This window comes from Punica granatum, chromosome 2 (genome assembly GCF_007655135.1).
Source record: "Punica granatum isolate Tunisia-2019 chromosome 2, ASM765513v2, whole genome shotgun sequence".
NCBI classification, from domain to species: Eukaryota; Viridiplantae; Streptophyta; class Magnoliopsida; order Myrtales; family Lythraceae; genus Punica; species Punica granatum.
The window spans coordinates 5,894,148-5,916,324 of NC_045128.1; the positions used below are offsets into that span (position 1 = coordinate 5,894,148).

Genomic DNA, 22,177 nt, shown 5'->3' on the forward strand with positions numbered 1-22,177 from the left:
TCACTAAAGCGAATAAGTTTGAATCATATAAATTACAAATATATTTCTCGTAAAATTCCCGTGTAGAGCACGAGTGAAAAAATTAGTATATATATAAAGTTGAATCCACCCTAATAAATAAGGGTGAAAAAATGTTGTTCCCGACACATTTGTTTACGTAATCAAAGTTAACTTAACTTAACTTTAATTTTTTCGATCTACAAAACAAACTTTAATTTTCCCTCGATTCAACAATACAATTATTACTTTTTTTATCTTTTACTTTAAATTCTCTCTCATACTTTTTGTTAACTATTATTACAATTAATTTTGTAATATTAAATTTTCTCAACTATTTAACATTTTTTTCTCAATTCAACAATACAATCATTCCTTTTTTATCTTTATCTTCAAATTTTCTCATATACTTTTCTCAACTACTTTTGTCTTCATCTCCTCAAATTAAAATAAACCAAATTAAATCAAACTTGACTACGTTACCAAATACAACGTTATGATATTTAGAAAGGTAGATGTCAAAATGCTATATGGTTTTAGGGTTCGACGTTTGTTCCGCTTAAGTAAGGTTTGGAATTTGAGTCGTTGTGAATGAAGAAAATCTACGACTATGAGAACTTTACCCCCTAGTTGAAATTCATTGGGCTTCCAGAAACTAGGGTATACGCTGAAAAAAATAATATATGGTTTAAAGGGCAAATATATAAATAATATATGTAGTGTACTGAATAATGATATAATTGTAAATATTATATATTTAGGATTAAATGGAATTAAATTAGTAAATGCATATAAAGTATGAATCTATGTATAATTAAAAAAGCCAAGGCAAATCGTCAGAATGCGCCACGTAGGATGAAGTACGTCTCTACTTGCATGACCTTTCAGTCACCTCTAATAAAAAGGTGACAACTAGTGCGATTACGTACCACCACCCTATTTCGGGAAGTCAAAAGACATGTATTCATTGTAACCGATAAAAGATATGCATTCTTGAAAGATCATAAACATATTTATAACTTACATTTATAATGGGTAAATATATTATTTGAGATTTAATGGAGTTTCGTGTTTAGAAAAAAAATATATCTATTTTTAGCTTTGTTTTCCATAAGGGAAGATCGAAATTTGAGAATGAAGTTGTTCACAAACTATCCTTAGCGGAACTGTAAAGATGTTCTCAAATCATGGGGTCACTCGAGATATTTTGAGGCTTGTGAATTGATATTCTATATTAGTGATTTTATAATAAGTAGCAACCTAATTCTTTTTAGGACGGCCAATAAATTTTTTATTATTGAGAGAAGATACAGTGATATGATACACAAAAATTGATATGTTTTACATTATTATTTTTTATTGTATGGAGGGAATAAACTATTTTTATTGCATTTTTGAATTAGGGAGGATTGATAAGACTGTTATTATGGATGAACTATGAGGGTTGCTTCACATGTTGAGGTTAAATATTGCATATGTTACTTACACAGTTGGTTTTTTCCGTAAAAATTATCAGTTATTTGATTGATTAAGGTGTAAATCTAGCCCACACAATTGCGCAGGCCTTTCCCCAAGTAAATGTAATGTCCAATCCAAATCCCTAGAAAGGAGAGAACCTTTCAGTGCTCTTGTAAATTGTCATGGCAAATCTCGTACTTATAAATCATGTCCACCTTCTAATTTCGATATTTTAAATTGCATATCGCCAACCTGAGCAAAAAAAAAAGAGAGCATATTTTCGAGCCAAAAAAGAAAATTAAAATTGCATATCATTGAGGATTTGACTGAGTCTGGGCCATGGACGCGACAAAGGGTGACAGCATGTCAACATGTGTACTTGGACGCCAACATACTCCTTGTAGTCTGGTGTTCGGCTTCTAACAAATATCCCTTTCGAGACATACATTCCCCGCTTTTGATGGAAAATCCAACAGGAAAATGAGAAAGTCCAATCAGCTTTATTGATGAAATTCCAAACCTTTTCAAAATGTTTCATCCCATTTGTTTCCATTTGCAGTTCTTTCGGCAAGATCTGTGCTCGAAATTGTTTCGGTTCATGGACAATTTATGAAAATTTTTTATTGGATCCAGATTTCTTCTGTGAGACCAACGCCTTAGTGGTAACTGACATGATATTAGCTTACGAGCAGCTTCAATTATAGAAAAGAAAAATTTACGGGTTAATAACAAAAGAAATCTCAAATTTTTCAGATTTTAATGATCTTATTCCGAACTTTCTTCTTTAATCAATTAAATCATAAACTTCCAATTTTATAACAATACTAGCACACTGTTAAAATGTTCATTGATTTTAACCAGAATTGCTGACGTGTAATTGACGGTGTCACATGACTCATGGTGATTGGCCATGTGGATCTCACAGTTTATAAAATTTTACAATATTGGGAAAATTTTAAAAATAGAAAAAGAGGCCATGAGGCCGTAAGGGAGGGGAAGGGGATGTGGCCTGCATGGAATTTGGGGGTTTTTCGATTCCAACCAGTGGAGGCCTCGATGCTGGCCCCTACAGCTCCAATTTGGGTCACCGACGACCCCAAACGAGGAGGTGGGGGCTGGCGTTGAGGCCCCACCGCCAGCCACCTTCCCTCCCCTTCCGTTTGGCCTCGCAGCCTCCTTTTTTTTTCCTTTTTGTTTTATTTTTTAAATTTCAGAAATATATTTTTTATTTTTAAAAAATATGCGGGACCACTCGTCCAATCACCGAGGCCACGTGGCACCATCAATACATGTCAGCAATTCCGGTTAAAATTAACGTACTTTTTTAACGACGCATTAGTATTATTATCAAATTGGAAGTTTGTGATTTAATTGGGTAAGAAAAAAGTTCAGAATAAAATCATTAAAATGTGATAAGTTTGGAATTTTTTTTGTTATTAACCCAAAATTTACTCGAGGAACTGTCAAGAGTATCCGATGACAAGGTGAGAGAAACTGGCATGAGAAGGGATCGACCAATAGAAGCCTACTCGGACTACCCACCCGCCACGTCGCCGTCCAAAAGCCCATCGCGTTGCTTCATTCATCCAATGACATCCCACCACGCGTATCTCACAACAGCCAGTTTATAAATAAAAATACCCCATAATTTTAAGGATTAATATAAAAAAATCTCAAACTTTTCATATTTTAACGATTTTACCATGAACTTTTTTCTTTCATAAAAAAATCACAAACTATCGATTCAGTAACGATGTTAAGTAATTGTCGATGTGTACATTAGAGTGTCACGTGTCACACGATGATTTATCAATATTTTTTCAAATAAAAATAAATTATGAAAAACAAAAATGAAAAAAATCGAAGGGAAGAAGGGGGCTGGTGGTGGGGGTCTCGGCGCCGGCCACTACCTCCTAAATGGGGTCATTGGCAACGTCAGTGGTTGCTGGCAACCCCAATCGGGGGCTCGGTGGCCAGCGTTGAGGCCTCGAAGGCCAAAATCGAAGAAACGCCAAATTTTTTTGGCTCAAAAATAGACAGTTTTAAATATATAAATTTGGGGGTTCTTCGATTCCGGCCTCTCCCCCAATTGGGGTTGGCGAAAACAATGACTCAAAGTTAGTAATTGCATATAATGTAAGAATTTATAAATAAAAATGCTTAGTAATTTGAATACATATGTATAAATATACTTGGAGATGAAATATTAATATGATAATATAAATGTCCTCGAGACTTATGCATAAATATGATGCGTATATAAAATATATTTGGACATGATATATTTTAATTGTAATATATCCTCAAAACTTATGGATAAGTGTGATATACAGATTTATACTCAAAACTTGCAATTACTAATTTTTTTATCAAATTAGAAAAATGATAATTTTGAAACATTACGCCACTACTTTCCTTTTGCTTCTCCAGTATAGTAGTAATACATGAACTAGTCATAATTTTCAAAAAAATTGGATATAATTATTCTATAAAGGTATACGACAAAAAAAAGAATTATTTTCATGAGATTAAAGAAATTTAACTAAAACAATTAAGTTTGAATGATGTGAATATACAAATATATATTTCGTAAAACTCTTGTGCATGGCAAAAAAAATAATATATATATATATATAAATGAATTCACCTTAATAAATAGGGATTTTTACCTAAAATGGCCCATGGTTTACCCATTTTGTTAAATCTATCCCATGATTTACTTTTTGCATCAAATCTATCCCGGAGTTATCTTTTCCGTCAACATTTAACGGCCATGCGGATGTGGTACGTGGAGAGATAGTGGGCCACACTTGCCACGTGAGCGCCACGTTAGCACGACCGTTAGATGTCGACAGAAAAGATAACGCCGGGATAGATTTGATGCAAAAAGTAAACCATGTAATAGATTTGATAAAAAAAAGAGCACAGAATATATTTGACAAAACGAGTAAACCATGGGTCATTTTAAGTAAATTCCCCTAATAAATAAGGGTAAAATAGTAAATGTTGTTAATACATTTAATATGCAATATAGAAATTAAATAATAATTATTACTATTATGAATACCAAAATAAATATATTCAAAGAAATATATTAATTACTTATCGTTATTTCATATAAATAGATATTCATAATTTTAAGAAATTCATTAGTAAATAGTTATTCATAATTTTACGCGAATTGGGAATTATCTAAAATTTTAAAATAAATTTTAAAAATCGTTGTTAGCTTTATAAAAGTTCAATTAAGAAAACTCGTATCGAAAATTATTCAAACTCATGAAAACTTAATATATGAAATGTGATTGAGAAAAAATAGTTCAATAACTTTAAGATTTTATAGATTTTATAATTATTATTCTTTCATTAATTAAAACTAAGAATTTTAAATCTTTCTATAAATTATATAAATAATTGAGGTTATGTATATGAAGTATTTTACACGAGTATTTAGCTTGAGCTCTTCAATTAATATTATTTAGTATGGATTTGAAATTTTACCTAGTTGAAATTTATATAGTATCAACAATAATTTTCTATATGATAATATAAATTATAAAGTGATAGAAATTAAAGTCTTTATATTTAACTTCTCATAATAAAATTTCCTTTATAAATCTGTGCAATGCACGAGTTCAATTACTTGGTTCATATGCATACATATATATACATTAAAGAGAATAAACGAAAGGCCAATGGGAGGAAAGAGTCTAGGTGTAACGGCACAAGACATAGACTCGAAATCAAGAGGTCTCGTCTTCGATCATGACCAGTGGGACTTATTTTCCTCAGTTGGAGGTGTCTCACATCAAGTCCGAATGACCCGTAGACGAGAACGAAGATCAATCGAAGACAAGAAGACGCAATTAATGAAATTTGCCGTGATAAAATACCAAATGTGCCATGGCAACTTTAATAGAGATCATGCAGCAAAAGTGTTGCGACAAGAGCTACAATGTGCCTCGGTAAGTTTTGCTGAGGAAAAAACTCTCGCGATTTAGTTTCTATTTTAGTGTAATTTCATTGCAACTCAAAATATATTTTAAAAAAATATTCTAAGGGAGATATTAGGATCTCTCTAGAGATATTATGATACATTCTCTTGTAAAGTCTATATAAGGTCTTGTTTGAGAGTAAAAGGTGCCTCGATGCATCGAAACCTTGGGGCCCTTAGGGCCAGTTTAAGAGAGTTTGGGATTACGGGGTTGGTGATGGTGAGATTTTCTCGATAAATTCTCTTGGGTGTTATGTTCTTGAAATCTAAGTTTAGTGTAAGACGATTGAGAGAATTGAGAGATCTTGTTTAGACTCTTCTCGATATATGTTTGTAATTGGGATGAAATTGAGAACATCTCTGAGGGTTGTAATACTTTGTTTATCATCTACTGGATTCCCCCGCTCCGCGCTGTGGACATCTCCCTCTTTCCCGAGAGTTTTACCACATATGTGAGGTGTTCGATCTTTCCCGAGAGTTTTTTAAATGCATGGACACTGTTACAAAATTGAAAAAAAAAATCTTGGCAGGACGTACTGCACCAAGACAATTTTGCATTTGGTAAGGAAATACCAATGAGAGTTTGCCAAGTAAAATTTACAATCAGTTGCTTTTCCTTCATTAAACTTGTTAAGATATATTGTCACACATAGAAAAATTGAGAAAAAAACTACAAACTTATATGAAACTTGGGTCCAACAACCTATTAGCTTAAGTGTTTGGGCTGCAGATGAGTTCAAGTCTATGTAAGTTCAGTGGGTATTTTACTTGGTATCAGCAGAGAATGGGATTCATGTGGCATCCCCTACACCTTAACCAAGATCCCGAGAAGTTTGTTCATGAGTATTACTCCATGGAAACTTGGAGAAAAGTTTATGAGCCATTCATAGTACCAGTGAGAGGTGAAGGGCAATGGGAGGAAACCGGACAAGAAGCAGTGTTGCCTCTAGCTTACTTCAGGGGCGGTGGAAGACCAAAGAAGAAAAGAAACAAGAGCAAGGATGGTCCAAAGAACCCCTATAAAGCAAAGAGAGTTGTCAAAGTAACTTGTTCAAAGTGTAATAATAGTAGGACTTATAAAGGCACAACAGTTAAAGCAAAGCCCAAGATACAACTAATTTAGCTATTTGTAATATATTGTGACATATTGCATGGGCTCTTCATGCTCTTATTCTTTTAATGTAGGGAAAAGGGATAGAAACAAGAGCAGGGAATCAGAATGCTACAGTTGCTGGCTCTAGTGGTGTTTCCATGGCACCATCTGCAAGTTCAGACCTAGTGGCACTTCCAACCATAGCTGAAGGATCAAAGCCAACTACAGTTACAAACCTTCCTGGTAAGACCAAGGTAAAGTTACATATGGGTTGTATGCTTATAGAGATTTGAACTTATTATATTATGCGTTTGCAGGGAAGGAAGAGGAAAATCACCAATCCTAGTATGGTGTTGCAGATCCAGTGTCATATGGGCCAGCTGCATCAGTATCATCAGGCCCAGCAACTTCAAGTAAGGACATGGTAATACGGTGCAACTTCAGGATCATTGCATTCATGTTATACTTTGTATGGGTTTCTGATAGGTTGGTGATGTTATTCTAATTCTCAATATTTACAGAGAAAGAGAGAGAGAAAGAACGGAGTTGATATCACAACCTCTCCACAATTTTCTTATCTTGAAATCCCTCCGCTCCCAAGTCCCTCCCAGCCAACCGTTAGGGTCAGATCAACTCAGTACCATTCCAATGGAGAGGAGTACCAGGTGTCACTGGGGAAGCTTTAATTACAGAAAATTTGAAGACTAGGAGAAATACCAGGAGTATGATGTCTTCCTCCAATGACCCGTCTACAAATCTAGGACAGTAGGAGTATTTGGTGGCATTTGTGTCTTTTTTGTGAGGCGGCTGCTGTTATGTAAGATGGTTTGCGTAGGACTGGTGGCATTTGGTGTCTTTTTTTGTCAGGCAGTGGTTGTTCACATAGCTGGTTTGCGTGGGACTCTTTTTGATGTACTGGTTAGCACTTCATCAATGACTCTGAACCGCCTCTAAATTATGGTGATTTGTTAATGACAACACAAGTGTATTTAATCAGGTTTATATATCTTAGTGTGGTTGTTTTTATGTCATTCCTCTTCTAGCAAGCACAAATTTATTACAATGAGCTGCATTGAATTTGCTTAAGTACAAAGAACTTGCTGCATTGCAGACCAACTTGTGCATTGAATTCAAGTACAAGAAAGATGAATTTGCCGCATTCATATTTGGTTAAGAGTACAATGAGCTGCATCGAAGACCAATATCCAACTTGGCCAAAACAAAACCCCACCTAACCAATATTACAAGCCTAACAACACAAAACAGGACCTCTCATAACCAATAATACAAGCCAAACAACATAGTACAACCTTTCCTAATTCATAGTTTTTCAATTACCCAAACTTAACCCCACCTAACTAATAACAAAACCAACACAGACACCAAGATGCTCATAATCCAACTCACACGCCTCAGTTTGTTCACCTCTATGTCATACTCTGCATTCTTCTTCCTCAATTGCTTGATAATTCTCTGCTCCACTGACAGATTAGAAGAGTGCTCTAGATGATCTTCCCACTCGAAATAACCGCATGTCGCTGCATCATTCTTCCAAAATGGGCACCTATCAAAATGACGACCAGGATTTGCAGAGGTCTTCGAAGTTATACGCAATGCTCATCGCGCACAGAAGATAGTGGCTGCTCCAATATTGCTTGAAATACTATGGCTCGCTGCACTATCAGCTGAACTTGTAGGAACTTTGTCAATCCAGACCCCATGATTGCAGCAATAAGATTGAGCTTGAGTCTGCCACTCATTCTGACTTTTTCGGCAATCACTTTCTTCCGCATCAATTAAGGTAGGAACATTCGCAAAGGAGACCTCGATCATGCCAAATCTTCACGAGTCGATAAAGAAATCGCATAGAAGAAGTAGGGAAAAAAAGTTAATAACCTCACAATCGGAAATCGTAGCTCTGATTCGTAACTCCCATGGCCTCGATTAGCAGATTGTATTGGGGATTTCCGATTCAGTGAAGAAATTTTGGGATTTAGGGTTTTCGGGTGGAGTGAATTGGGATTTAGGGTTTTGGGGTGGTGTGAATTTGGGATTTAGGATTCAATTACCGAGCGGACTTGGGATTTGTGGGTATATAGAAGGGCATGGGAGCACGGCGTCGTTCCCACGGCAGGGAGCACGACGTCGTTCCAAGGGCAGGGCGGCATGGCGTCGTTTGGAGGAAGTGGATGAAATGACGTCGTAGTTAGTCGTTTCGTGTTTAAGAACGGCTCTCAAAACGCTGTCGTTTGAGTATGTTTGATGCCAAGTCGGATTAGCAAACGCCGTTTGTACCATGTCGGATACATCAGATTTCCATGATAGCAACCTCACGATTGGGCAAATTGATTGACGGAGCAATAGTATGTGCATGAAATTAAGAGCAGAATTTTAATAGGTATTCAAGTGAGAGTGCGGACAAGCATATATACGAAATTGATAGTTTCAACTTAATCTCTCTTTCCTCGTTTGAAGGATTTCTGTTACGTTTGATTTTAAAGTTTAGTAGAGTTGAGTTTTGATTTTAATTGGGTTGTAATAATTATATTGTTGAATTATGAGAAAAAATGTCAGAAAATAATGAATCGTTGAGAGAAAGTAAATATTGTATTGTTGAATTGTGGAAAAAGTAATGGATGATTGAGAGAATTTAGTATTAAAAATTAAATTAGATAATTAAAAAATTAAAGAAAAAAATTAATAATTATGTTATTGAATTGAAAATAAGTGAAATCATTTTGTTTTCTCTCTCCTTTTTTCTCTCATCTCTACAAACTCCAATCAAACCCCATCTCCCTCTCTCAGTGGAGAGGTTAAGTATGGTCTCCCTCTCATGAACTGTCAACTTCCACTATGTTTACCTGAAAAATTAAAAGGTGAAACAAATTAAATGAAACTATATAGTTAGAGCACAAAGTTTTGAAGACGGTGAAGTGTAGATTTTTTTCACTTGTCTTTTCATTGGCGTATCTTCAATAGCGATTAGAAATTCAAGATCAAACAAACACAGTGACATAAGAATGATATTTCTTCGTCTACTTGAGATTACATAAGGTTAAAATAGTTAAAATTGCCTAAGAAAAATAAAATAGTATCAAACATATGTTGAAAAATTAAAATGAGGGAGACAAGAGACAATAATATATCTCAACACGATGGAGAAGTATATTTTTTCGATTACAAAAAAGGCTCAAAACCTATTACAATGAGAGAGGGAGAGGGGAGGAGGGCGACCCAACTGGGGGCTCCGTCACTGGCCATCAACCCCTGAGGCCAGTTAATGGAGACTATTTTTATTAAATAAGTTCATGACCCGATATATATGTTTAAATAAGCTCACTAATTCTCATTCATTTGTTACAATTCTAATGAGTGAAATGATTAGGAAATCTTGTATATTCTTCGGCAATCAGCATCTCAATAAATCTCATACTTTCGCAAAACACACCCAATGATTTCTCAGTAGACTCTCCTGTTTATAATCAACTAGTCGAAAAATACGTGCATGGACTAGAATTGTTATTATAATTAACAAAATGATTAATGATCACCGTTGAAAAAGCCACCAGCTTATGAATGGAATCCCTAACATTGAGATGTCCAGTAACCTCACTAATCAATCTCAATGTGACAATAGTCATATTAATCCTCTCTAATTTAAATTACCCTCAGTGATATAATTCAATTCATTCAACCAACCAAAAACAACAATAATACATCATATTTTCTTAGTGTATAATTATATATTCTCTCCACAGTAAAGAGTTCATCAACTACCCTAATAAAAACCTTAGCTTATATACTTAATACATAACCATCTCCCCACTAATCTAATGTCACATACACTAAGCAACTTCAAAATTCCATGACTATGCCTTCATTCATCGCCTTTTGCTCAATATCCAAAGGTAAGATAGTAGCACATCACATCAATAGTCGCATTTTTAGTGGTGGTGATCCAAAATGTCATACAATTAGAGACATTCTTAATCTTACATGGTACATTCTGCTGCGTTATCTTAACTTTTATAATTGTATATAGATATACCCTAAATAAACAGAGAAAATGCTAGCTGCAATTGGGTGGCTGAGGCCCCCCAGCTCAATAATTGGCACGTCAAGCCCGGCCCAGGGGCACGTTATCGTGGAAGTGAGTCTTTCGTATTAATTTGTTGGGCTTCGGCACCTTTGATTATCCAATTTGGCCAGGTCTTGTTCGATTTCAAAATGGATAATCGCATAAGATTTTACTAGTGCTATCTCATGCCACATGATATGGTAGGAGCCCTGAATGAAAATCTTTTCATAATTCATCTACCATATTTTCTTCTTTTTTCTATGAACTAGGAAGTCAAAACCGGAAATTAAAAAATTAAACTACACAGAAACGAGATACAGGGGTTTCAATAATATCACTAAAATGAAAGTTGTTGACATCCTCTGGAGGAGAATCGAAGTGGAGACCCCAAAGATAGCTGCTATGCCTATGAGCCAAGCAGTCCGCACATGAACTGCCTTATCAGAATGTGTGAGAATTCAAAAGTTGCCACTTTCTTGTCAGCAATAAACGAATACCAAACCAGACTGTGAATACAAGGATTGCACTAACCCTCGGCACCAACATGTTTGAATCCAAGAGCCCAAGAATATTGAAGACCTATTTTTATGCCCCATAATTCAGCGACCAGTGTCGTCGCGATTCCGATATTTGAGCGAAGCCGCCAAGCCAACGCCCATCAGAATCTCGGATGAGTCCACCTGAACCTACAGGACCTGGATTCCCACGGGAAGCTCCGTCTGTGTTTAATTTCATCCATCCTTCGAGTGGATGAGACCACCAATGCTGAGTGATGATGTCCCTGTTTATGAGATGAATTTTTCCTCTTGTTGGCTGTATGTCGCAATAAGAAGTTCTTGCAAGCTCGCTCGATCTCATCACGCGAGTACTACAGAAATTTAAAGATATATTAGTTGATGACCATGCATTGCACGTAATTTTGTTTTCTTCTTCTTCTTTTTTTTTACAAATAACAACACGTATGACTTGTGAATGAATATATAGAGAAACCAAAGAGGCAATTGCGTATATAAAACAAGATGACAATAAACAAATCCGTACTCGAGTTGTATAAAGCGAACAATATAGTTGTGGACACTATAATCTTCGTATGTGTATTGATGCTTATGAAAAATTGAAATCTCATGTAGAGAGATAGGAAAAAGCATAGTGAAAAGAAAGATGATGGACAAAATGAATTTGAACTTGAAAAGTATCACATATATCAAAGAGTTCTTTTCTATTATCGAGGATAATTTTTTTTCAAAAAAAATTTTAATTATATATTATTATATGCAAATTATATAGACAAATTTAATATTCGTTGAATATAACACCAATAAAATATAATACAAGTTCATAAAACTGAAATTGAAAGGTCAATCCACATGGAATTGAGGGTTGTCAAATGGATTGGTCCGAGCAATTGAAAACGACAATATAGATAGAACAAAGATATAATAAAAACAATATATTCTATAAAATAGACATAATAAATATTACAGAACATGAGTAGAGTTAAAGAATAGAAAATCATATTGATAAGCAAATGTGTATTCAAGTCTTATGAAAATGCGAATAACATATATATATATATATATATATATATTAATAGATAATAATCTTGTAGTATGTAAATTTGCATATATACGAACCGTGATAGATCTCGTGTAATGTTTAGGGTGTGAAAAGACTATCAATCGAAAGATGATATGTAAAATGAATTTCGAAGTTTTTTATTTATAGGATTTTTAGAATATTGAACTTGAGAAAAATCACATATCTGAGAAGTTCTATTCAGTTATCGAGAAAAATTTTAATTTTCAAAAAAATATTTAATTTAAATTATACCGTGTACAAATAATCTGGACATATATTTAGAAATGGATATGGACATATATTCGAAATTCATTGAATATAACCCCAACAAGATATTGTAAAAGTTCATTTAACTGGAATCAAAAAGTCAATTCACGTGGATGTGAGAGTTATCGAATGCAGTTTTTGAAATGAAAATGTCAATTCATGTGAAACCGAGAGCTATCAAATGGAGCTTCCACGTTGATGAGATCCGAAGCAAGCTTTTGCCGGAGTCTCATCGGAAATCGCACGGAATGTGGTCACGGTGTCCCCTGATTCCGACGAAGAGAGAGAGCTTAGACAGAGTGAGACCTAGAAAGGGAAAGTCCCAATATGGAAATGAGTTATCTTTAGCTATTCTTGCCCTTCTTCCTTTTATACTCGGCTCGCGATTAGGCCGGTGACTTCAGCCAAGGTGCCCGGCTGGGCTTGATTGTGGGCGGAGTAAATCAGAGAATGGGCTTTGGACCTATATCAGCTAGTTGGGCCGGGCCCTTATTCGACTTCATAAATTGGTTTAATTGAAAATCTAATTCTTATCATACATGATGAGATCTAGTTCTCACTGTTAAAAATAAAATAAATGCATGTATTTATTTTATAAAAATGAATAATTTGTAATTGCAAGTTTAACTTATTTTTCGGTTATAAAGGAGGTCAAGGCATACTACAATGAAAGAAAAATACTAAATAACTAATAAAATGGGCACGGGTAGTCCCACTAGGCATTGAACCCGCTACCTCATATTCCAATCGTTTCTTCATGTCAATTAGTTGCCCTTTAGTTGAAATGAAGGATAGTGCGAGCTAATCTCTATATTGTCAATCTTCGATTTGCTCGCCATATGTTAGTATTAAGCCTTCAGTTATAGGATTGTTTCTATTTTGCGAGTTGAGCTTCGTACTGTTCGTCGTTCTGAGAATTGTCGATATCTGAAGCTGGGATTGTGATTGCTGATACTAACTGCTTTGCTGTAATGGGGAAATAGAAGTGGGCAAGGGAAACCAAAGGAGAACGTGAACAAACATGGTGTTCTTCGATCAGGCAACCTATGACAAGCTCCTGTCCGAGGCACCCGAGGACACGCTCATCACCCCCTCCATCCTCTCTGATCGCCTGAGGGTATTCGTCTTTTCGCGTACTTCACTCTACGAAAATGTTTTGCAGTGATGTTTTCGCTGATAGTTTGTAGTCGTGATTTTGATGGTATGTCCCCTCTTGTTATGTGAACCGACATTTCTTGCTTGAGCAGAATTATTTGATCATTTGAAGGTTAGGAGGAGGCTGAAATGTATTGAGCAGAAGACTATTTAGCTCTCATACTATCATGACAACATAGGGATGTCATTGCCAAGAGAGTAATCGCCTGATGTGTTCGGTCCACCTTACTAGAGAATTGTCGTGCCGAAGATATTGTTATTTGAGGCTAAGCAATGCCATACAAATACATCTAAATTCATTGGATGATAATGGCTGGTTCTTAAATTCACGTATAGCAATTACCCGATGATTTGAGCCCCGTGTGCTTTATGGAAGCAGTTGCGTGTAGTAAAATTGCCTGGGTTTTTTTTTTTCCCTTCTTTTTATTAATATCTATCGTTGACGGATTGCAGGACTTCTATTTCAATCTTTTCTGATTAACATATATGTTCTGTTTCGACATATACGATCTTGTTTCATTCAATGAGGGAACCGATTAGTTTTTGGTACTGCATTGATTGATTGGACGCCATAAATCAATGGGTCGCTTGCGGGGAAGGCAATCAGGGAGCTGATGGCCCGAGGTCTGACCAGGATGGTTTCCGTCCATACTATTCCCGGAAAATTTTCATCAGTGCGCTTTCGATGTATGTTTCTTCGGTAACTTGCTAGCACAATGTTCGTGATGAACTCAATCCATCAGCAATAGGACTAGCTAGTTTCACTTGCCTACTTCAGAAAGTTTTAGCAAACTTTGTGAGCTTCTGCTGATAATCAGCTTTGCCATTGGCGATTATATTATCGACCATCATTTATTATCGACGTTGCTATGACCATGTACTAGCTAGGTTCGTCCTTGCAAGATCGTTTTTCAAGTTACCAATTCAAACGGGCATTAATTTGTATATAAAATTAGACCAACCAGTGTCGAAAATGACTTTGATAATCCATTTGATTGGCATGTTGGCTCAATTTCCTTGGAACGGAGCGAGGTATAGAAAATTCAACCGTACTGTTCAGGTACGGTATCTTAATCGCTCTCGATTGATATATTGGATCGATTTGTCTTGTTTGACAAAGGAGGTCAGGTAGAACGATGATTAAATTTTCGGTCCAGTACCCGAGCATTATCGTAGAAGCTCCTGCATCGCATTGGCTAATCTGAACAAATATCAGCCGTAAATGACAACGATTAAAATGTTTATAAATGACAATGATTGAGGACAAGTTGTGTGGCGAATCTCTTCACAAGCCCTGGGGGCCACTTCCCATGTTCACTTGCCTATTTGTGGGCAGGCTTCATTAGCAGAACCAAGTCAATTCAAATCCCCGTAACATCAGATCAATGTGTAAACTTATATCAACTGATAAAAATCAGTGATATGCAATATTAAAGTCGGCATATCGACCCTGCAATCGAAAAAAAATGATTTGCGTGGGGTGTGATTGAGGACTTGGATGACATGGAATACATAAGAAATAATCACCCTTGATGACATCGAATCTTCATCTTGATGCATAGTTTTTGGCGAGGTCGTAGCATGTGTGTTTACGCATGTACTTGCCAGAATTGTATTTGTTATAGGGCAATCAATTTAAGAACTTCATATAGGGGCCAAGATATCGAATCTTCACCTTGATGGATAGTTTTGAGTTAGCTCACCGAATGGGTGTTACGCACGTATATATTTACTTGAATTCATAAATAAATTTTTATTATAGGACGATCGATTTAGGAGCGGACATGCGACGCAAAATGCCGGAGACAAGCCTGCGATAGACATTCGAGGCCCCACGGGCATACAACATGGCCCGGTGGGCGTTAACGGGAACCGTCCATGCGATTAGGTAAGATACTAAAACATTTTTATATGTATACGCACAAAATAGCATGAGTATGAGAAATATGTCGCTCCAATCAAAGTACAACTTGATTGGAGTGATTCACTTGTCACTACTTGGGTGATCCGGCCCCATGGACTGTCTACTTCACGTATTTTCACAATTTTATAATTTATAAATATGATTTCCCCTTTTTATTTTTATTTATTAATCATGATAAGTTGTAATAAACAATAATAGTCGATTGAGATGGTTCTATCAGAATTAAACAGGGAGGAGGCTGTGATTGAAATGGAAGTGCTCGACAGCTACCTACAATTCCCACAAGGGACGGATTTTTGCGTTTGGAGTCTTATGTATGACCATTGAATTAGGACTAGTTCAAGGCCTATATATGCATCGAGATCGGCAGGCAGATCGTGGCTCATGCTTACCGCGAGAAGAACATATGTGCAGATTGGCTTGTTAATAGGGTTCCTGACATCTGCTTGGTGCCCATATCACTGTAAGTTGACGGAATTAGTTCCTTTCTTTTCACAAAGCAACCATTCGGATGATTATAATGAGTGGTTTTCTGAGAATAAGGAGGAGGATAATTTTGAAGAATTCATTTAAAAATTATTGAACAAATTAGGTGTGTTTGGTTTTTTGAGTTGAGTTACTGTCAACTCAATTTTGAGAAATGAGAAAAGACAAAAAAATAATTATTATAAATATTGAAAAATATATGGATTTGTGAGAATACATATACCTATGTATATATAGATGTAAGTAGATAGAAAATTTATTATTAAAAAATTAATTATAAAAATAATTAAAAAAATATGAGTGAGATTGTTATTAGAAAAAAAAAAAGAAAAAGACAAAACAGTAATGACTGTAATGTTGAATTTGTGAAAAAAATAGAGATGAATTTGGTAGAGTACAATTTTTATTGTAAATCCAAATAAACTAATATCTGTGGATATATTATTCTTAATAAACATAAATGGACATATACAGGGACGAGGAGAAATGTCTTGACCATCAACTGTGGAATTACAAACTGCTACGTGGCTACAATAATTGGTCCATTTTCCAATTGAATCCAAGCAGATGATCGACAGAGTTGAGACGGCAATTCCAATTTCCATGCTGACTCTTCAAACCGAATGCAATCGAAGTACGTGTTTGGTCATATCATGTCGATTTTATCCCATGTGGACGTTATAGCAAATTTGCCCGTTTCGATCTCACTTTCCGGTTCCGCTTGTCATCCTAAAGATCAGTCCGGATGCTTTTCAAATATCGTTTGTTGGGGATAGGGATGTACTCAACCAAACAATAACGCAGCGATTAATCTTCCTCCCCTTCTAGTGTAATCGAGATAGGAACTAATCAAATCAACCAACAAGCAGTAAAGTAAAACAACACCAAGAATTTTACGTGGAAAACCCCAATGTGGGGAAAAACCACGGGACCAACTCCGAATCAACGATCCACTATGAAGGTTATACAATGTCTTTCATCAAGGGTAAACCCTTGGATCACCAAACTCAAGAGAAACACTCTCTTGGATCACCCAAATACTAAATTCGTCACCCACACCGGGTGGTTCACAAAATCAGCTGAAACAGCACCTACAGAGCTCGAATAGAAATTCTGACCGTTCAGAAGTTAGCCCCACGTGTTGTGAAGCTGCTGTCCAAATTTCGTCCCAATCGGAGTTCGTTTGATGTCCCGATCGAGGTTTGATCTCCAGCTGCACGCTGCCCCTGTTGAGCAGAATTCTCCTCTGCTCTTCCTCTGTTCTGCTGTCTGCTGTCTGCTTGCGGCTGCCCCTTTTCTGCTGTCTGCCGCTTCTTTCTTCTACAGCCTTCTCCTATATTCTTTTCTGCCGCTGCTGCTATATATATATATATATATATATATGTCGCCTAACAAATATAAACCCTAACTAAAATGGGTCTTGGGCCTATTAAAGCCCGATAAAAGCCCAATACAATTTGAGCCCAACTTCCTCCAAATTGGAGGGATACCCAACAAACTCCCCCTCCCGACTATTTGGAGGCTTCAAGCATACCGGCTATACTTCGGCAAACATGAAGTTTCTCCCTAGCGAAAGGTTTTGTCATCATATCAGCTCCATTCTCATCGGTGTGCACTTTGTCTAGCTTCACCAGCTTGGACTCCAACACATCTCTAATCCAATGAAACTTGATATCGATATGTTTCGACCTCGAATGGAAAGTGGGATTCTTGCAAAGATGAATGGCGCTTTGACTATCACAGTGTAGAACATACCTTTCTTGCTTCAAGCTCAACTCCTGCAAAAACTTTTGCAACCACAACATCTCCTTGCAACCTTCGGTCACCGCAATGTATTCGGCTTCCGTTGTAGACAAAGCGATGCACTTTTGAAGCCTTGATTGCCATGAGATAGCTCCCCCTGCAAAAGTCATCAAGTATCCCGAAGTGGATTTCCGGGAATCGATATCTCCTGCCATATCTGCATCCGTGTAGCCCACTAACTCCGGCTTACCAGTGCCAAAGTGTAAACACACCTTGGATGTTCCTCTGAGATACCTCAGGATCCATTTAACCGCATTCCAATGCTCTTTCCCCGGATTGGAGAGAAAACGACTTACCACACCAACAGAATGAGCGATATCTGGTCTTGTACAGACCATGGCATACATCAAACTTCCTACAGCTGATGAGTAAGGAACTTTCTTCATCTCTTCTTTCTCCTTCTCACTTGTAGGACATTGCTTCGAGCTAAGTTTGAAATGAGAAGCAAGTGGTGATGAAACTGGTTTAGCATTACCCATGTTGAACCGATCCAAAATCTTCTCGATGTACTTCTCTTGAGAAAGCCAAAGTTTTCCACTTGATCTGTCACGAGAAATATGCATCCCAAGGATCTGCTTTGCCGGTCCCAAATCCTTCATGGCAAAGGACTTGTTGAGCTCCTTCTTCAACTCTGTAATCTTGCTCATATCATGACCAACAAGTAGCATATCATCCACATATAACAGTAAAATGATAAAATCACCATTCGAGAATTGTTTCACGAACACACAATGATCTGAAGTTGTCCGTGTGTAGCCATGGCTCAACATGAAAGAGTCAAACTTTTTATACCACTGCCGAGGTGCTTGCTTAAGCCCATACAAGCTCTTTCTCAGTCTGCACACCAAATGCTCCTTACCTTTAACTCGGAATCCTTCAGGCTGCTCCATATATATTTCTTCCTCCAAGTCACCATGTAGGAAAGCTGTTTTTACATCGAGCTGCTCGATCTCCAAATTTAGACTAGCTGCCAGTGCGAGAACAACTCGGATCGATGACATCTTGACAACAGGCGAGAAGATCTCCTCGAAGTCAACTCCTTTCTTCTGGTTGAAACCTTTCACTACCAGCCGAGCTTTGTATCGAGGTCGCGAGTTCTCTGTCTTCAACCTGTAGACCCATTTGTTCTTCAATGCTCTCTTACCTTGCGGTAGCTTCACTAGGTCATACGTGTGATTTTCAGACAAGGAGTTCATCTCCTCATTCATCGCCTTCAACCAGTGCTCCTTGTACTCATGTGCCACAGCTTCATCATAGCACTCAGGTTCTCCCCCGTCAGTCAGTAGCACATATTCATGAGGCGGATATCTTGTAGATGATCGTCTTATTCTATCAGATTGTCTAGGTAGATCTGCAGGCTCTAACTGTAACTGCGAGCCTGTATCATCCGTAGTCACATCATCATCTACTTGAGGAATCTCACCCCCAGTCGTGGTTTCTTCATACTCACCAGGTACCTCTTCCATTGGATGCTCTACATCAACCGGTACAGGAATAGAGATCTCGCGAGGATTGCCTACACTGGCCTTCTCTAACTTTTGCAAATCCTCGATTGTCTGGTCCTCAAAGAAGACAATCCCTGCTCCTGATGATCTTCTTGCTATCAGGGTCCCAAAGCCTGTACCCGAACTCTTCATGTGCATAACCCAAGAAGATGCACTGTTTTGCCTTGGCATCAAGTTTTGATCTTTCATCTCGAGGAATGTGAACAGATGCCCTGCACCCGAATACTCTGAGATGCTTGTATGATACTTTCTTGCCGGTCCACACCTGCTGGGGTACATCTCCATCAAGTGCAACTGACGGTGTAAGATTAATAAGATCAACCGCTGACCTCATTGCCTCGCCCCAGAAAGGCTTAGACAGTTTCGCTTGAGAAAGCATACAACGAACTCTCTCAACAATTGTGCGGTTCATCCTCTCTGCAAGCCCGTTCTGTTGTGGTGTCTTCGGTACCGTCTTCTCAAGTTTGATACCGTGAGTCCTGCAATAGTTCTCAAAAGGACCTCTATACTCACCACCATTATCAGCTCTGACACATTTTAGCTTCATGCCTGTTTCTCTTTCCACTGCTACATGGAAGTTCTTGAAAATCTCAGTCACCTGATCTTTAGTTCTCATAGGGTAAGCCCAAACTTTCCTGGTGTGATCATCTATAAATGTCACAAAATAGAGAGTACCACCAAGAGATCTATCCGACATAAAACAAACATCTGTATGCACAAGATCAAGTATATGATGGCATCTAGAGGGACGACTTCTAACAAAAGAAACTCTCCTCTGCTTACCAGCTAAACAGTGATCACAAGTGCTCAAGTGCATACCTTTAACGGGCAAAGACTGATTTCTAGCAAGAATTTGAATACCTTTCTCGCTGATATGCCCAAGTCTCCTATGCCATAGCTCGATAGGATAATCCTCAGCAACATTAACCTGATCGGAATTGTGTTTGGCACGCAGCCTGTAGAGAGTGTCGGTCTTCTGACCCCGTGCCACAATCAACGAACCCTTGGAGAGCTTCCATCTCCCATTACTAAATTCGTTACTGTAGCCTTCATCATCAAGCTGACCCGTCGAGATTAGGTTAAGGCGAATTTCTGGAACATGCCTCACCTTCTTCAAAAACAACTTGCAGCCAAGCTCGGTCTCTAGACAGACATCACCAATACCGACAATCTTGCATGATTGTCCATTCCCCATTCTCACATAACCATAGTCCCCGGTAGTGTAAGATGAAAAGAAATCCCGATGAGGAGTGACATGAAACGAGGCACCTGTATCTGCAACCCAGGTAGAGTCCTGACATGTGAAATTCACATAAGCTTCATCGCAAATGATGTAGGTCTCTCCATCAGATGCCACTGCTGTAGTGCCTTCTTCCTTCTTGCTCTCACCGTTGCCATTCTGATTTTTCTTCAGAGCTCTACACTCCCTTTTGTAGTGTCCCTCTTTTCCACAGTGATAGCAAGTGACCACTTTCCTCGTCTTCGACTTTGATCTGCCCCTCGATTTGCCACGTGAGTTACTATGCTTGGAAGAGAAATTTCTGCTTTGACTTCTCCCCCGTTGTTCAGTAACCAAAGCTTCAGACTGAATGGAAATTCCCGTGCCTTTCCTTCTAGTCTCCTCATTAAATAAACTGTCTGTCACCGTAGCCAACGATAGCTTCCCGTTTGGCGCAGAATTGCTTAATGCAACCACAAGTGTGTCCCAATTATCCGGTAGAGTCCCTAAAAGTAGACAGGCCTGCAACTCATCGGGTAATATTATCTCCAGGTTCGTCAACTGGTTAATAATATCCTGGAAATTACTCATGTGCGCAGCCATATCACCTCCATCCTGGAAACGAAGATGAACCAGCTTCTTCACGAGGAATGCCTTATTTTGTGGTGTCTTCCTCGCATAGAGATTTGTCAATTTATCCCACAAAGCTTTCGCATTTGTCTCCTGAGCAACATGATGATAAATACTATTGTCTATCCACTGCCGAATCAAACCAATAGTCTTCCGATTTGTGCGTTCCCAAGCCTTGTCATCCTTATCTTTGGGTTTCGCGGAATCCCCTTCAATAGGATCGTACAAATCCCTGCAAAATAGAAGATCCTCCATCCGAGACTTCCATATAGAGTAGTTGGTTGCATTCAACTTGAACATAGATCCTGTAGATTCCTCCATCTTGAAAACACCGAAAAAACTCAAACTTCTCTAACCCGAATCTCTGATACCACTTGTTGGGGATAGGGATGTACTCAACCAAACAATAACGCAGCGATTAATCTTCCTCCCCTTCTAGTGTAATCGAGATAGGAACTAATCAAATCAACCAACAAGCAGTAAAGTAAAACAACACCAAGAATTTTACGTGGAAAACCCCAATGTGGGGAAAAACCACGGGACCAACTCCGAATCAACGATCCACTATGAAGGTTATACAATGTCTTTCATCAAGGGTAAACCCTTGGATCACCAAACTCAAGAGAAACACTCTCTTGGATCACCCAAATACTAAATTCGTCACCCACACCGGGTGGTTCACAAAATCAGCTGAAACAGCACCTACAGAGCTCGAATAGAAATTCTGACCGTTCAGAAGTTAGCCCCACGTGTTGTGAAGCTGCTGTCAAAATTTCGTCCCAATCGGAGTTCGTTTGATGTCCCGATCGAGGTTTGATCTCCAGCTGCACGCTGCCCCTGTTGAGCAGAATTCTCCTCTGCTCTTCCTCTGTTCTGCTGTCTGCTGTCTGCTTGCGGCTGCCCCTTTTCTGCTGTCTGCCGCTTCTTTCTTCTACAGCCTTCTCCTATATTCTTTTCTGCCGCTGCTGCTATATATATATATATATATAT

General features: G+C 37.8%; 2 long non-coding RNA genes across 2 annotated transcripts; both read left to right on the forward strand.

Moving 5' to 3' along the window:
* Window positions 1-6,532: 6,532 nt before the first annotated feature.
* On the forward strand, window positions 6,533-7,597 carry LOC116194138. The gene is made up of 3 exons (XR_004154355.1): window positions 6,533-6,785; window positions 6,860-6,966; window positions 7,064-7,597. It is a non-coding gene; the product is annotated as an uncharacterized LOC116194138 (long non-coding RNA).
* Window positions 7,598-13,252: 5,655 nt separating this feature from the next.
* LOC116197036 lies at window positions 13,253-13,979 on the forward strand. Its single transcript, XR_004154971.1, has 2 exons — window positions 13,253-13,582; window positions 13,733-13,979. It is a non-coding gene; the product is annotated as an uncharacterized LOC116197036 (long non-coding RNA).
* Window positions 13,980-22,177: the final 8,198 nt, after the last annotated feature.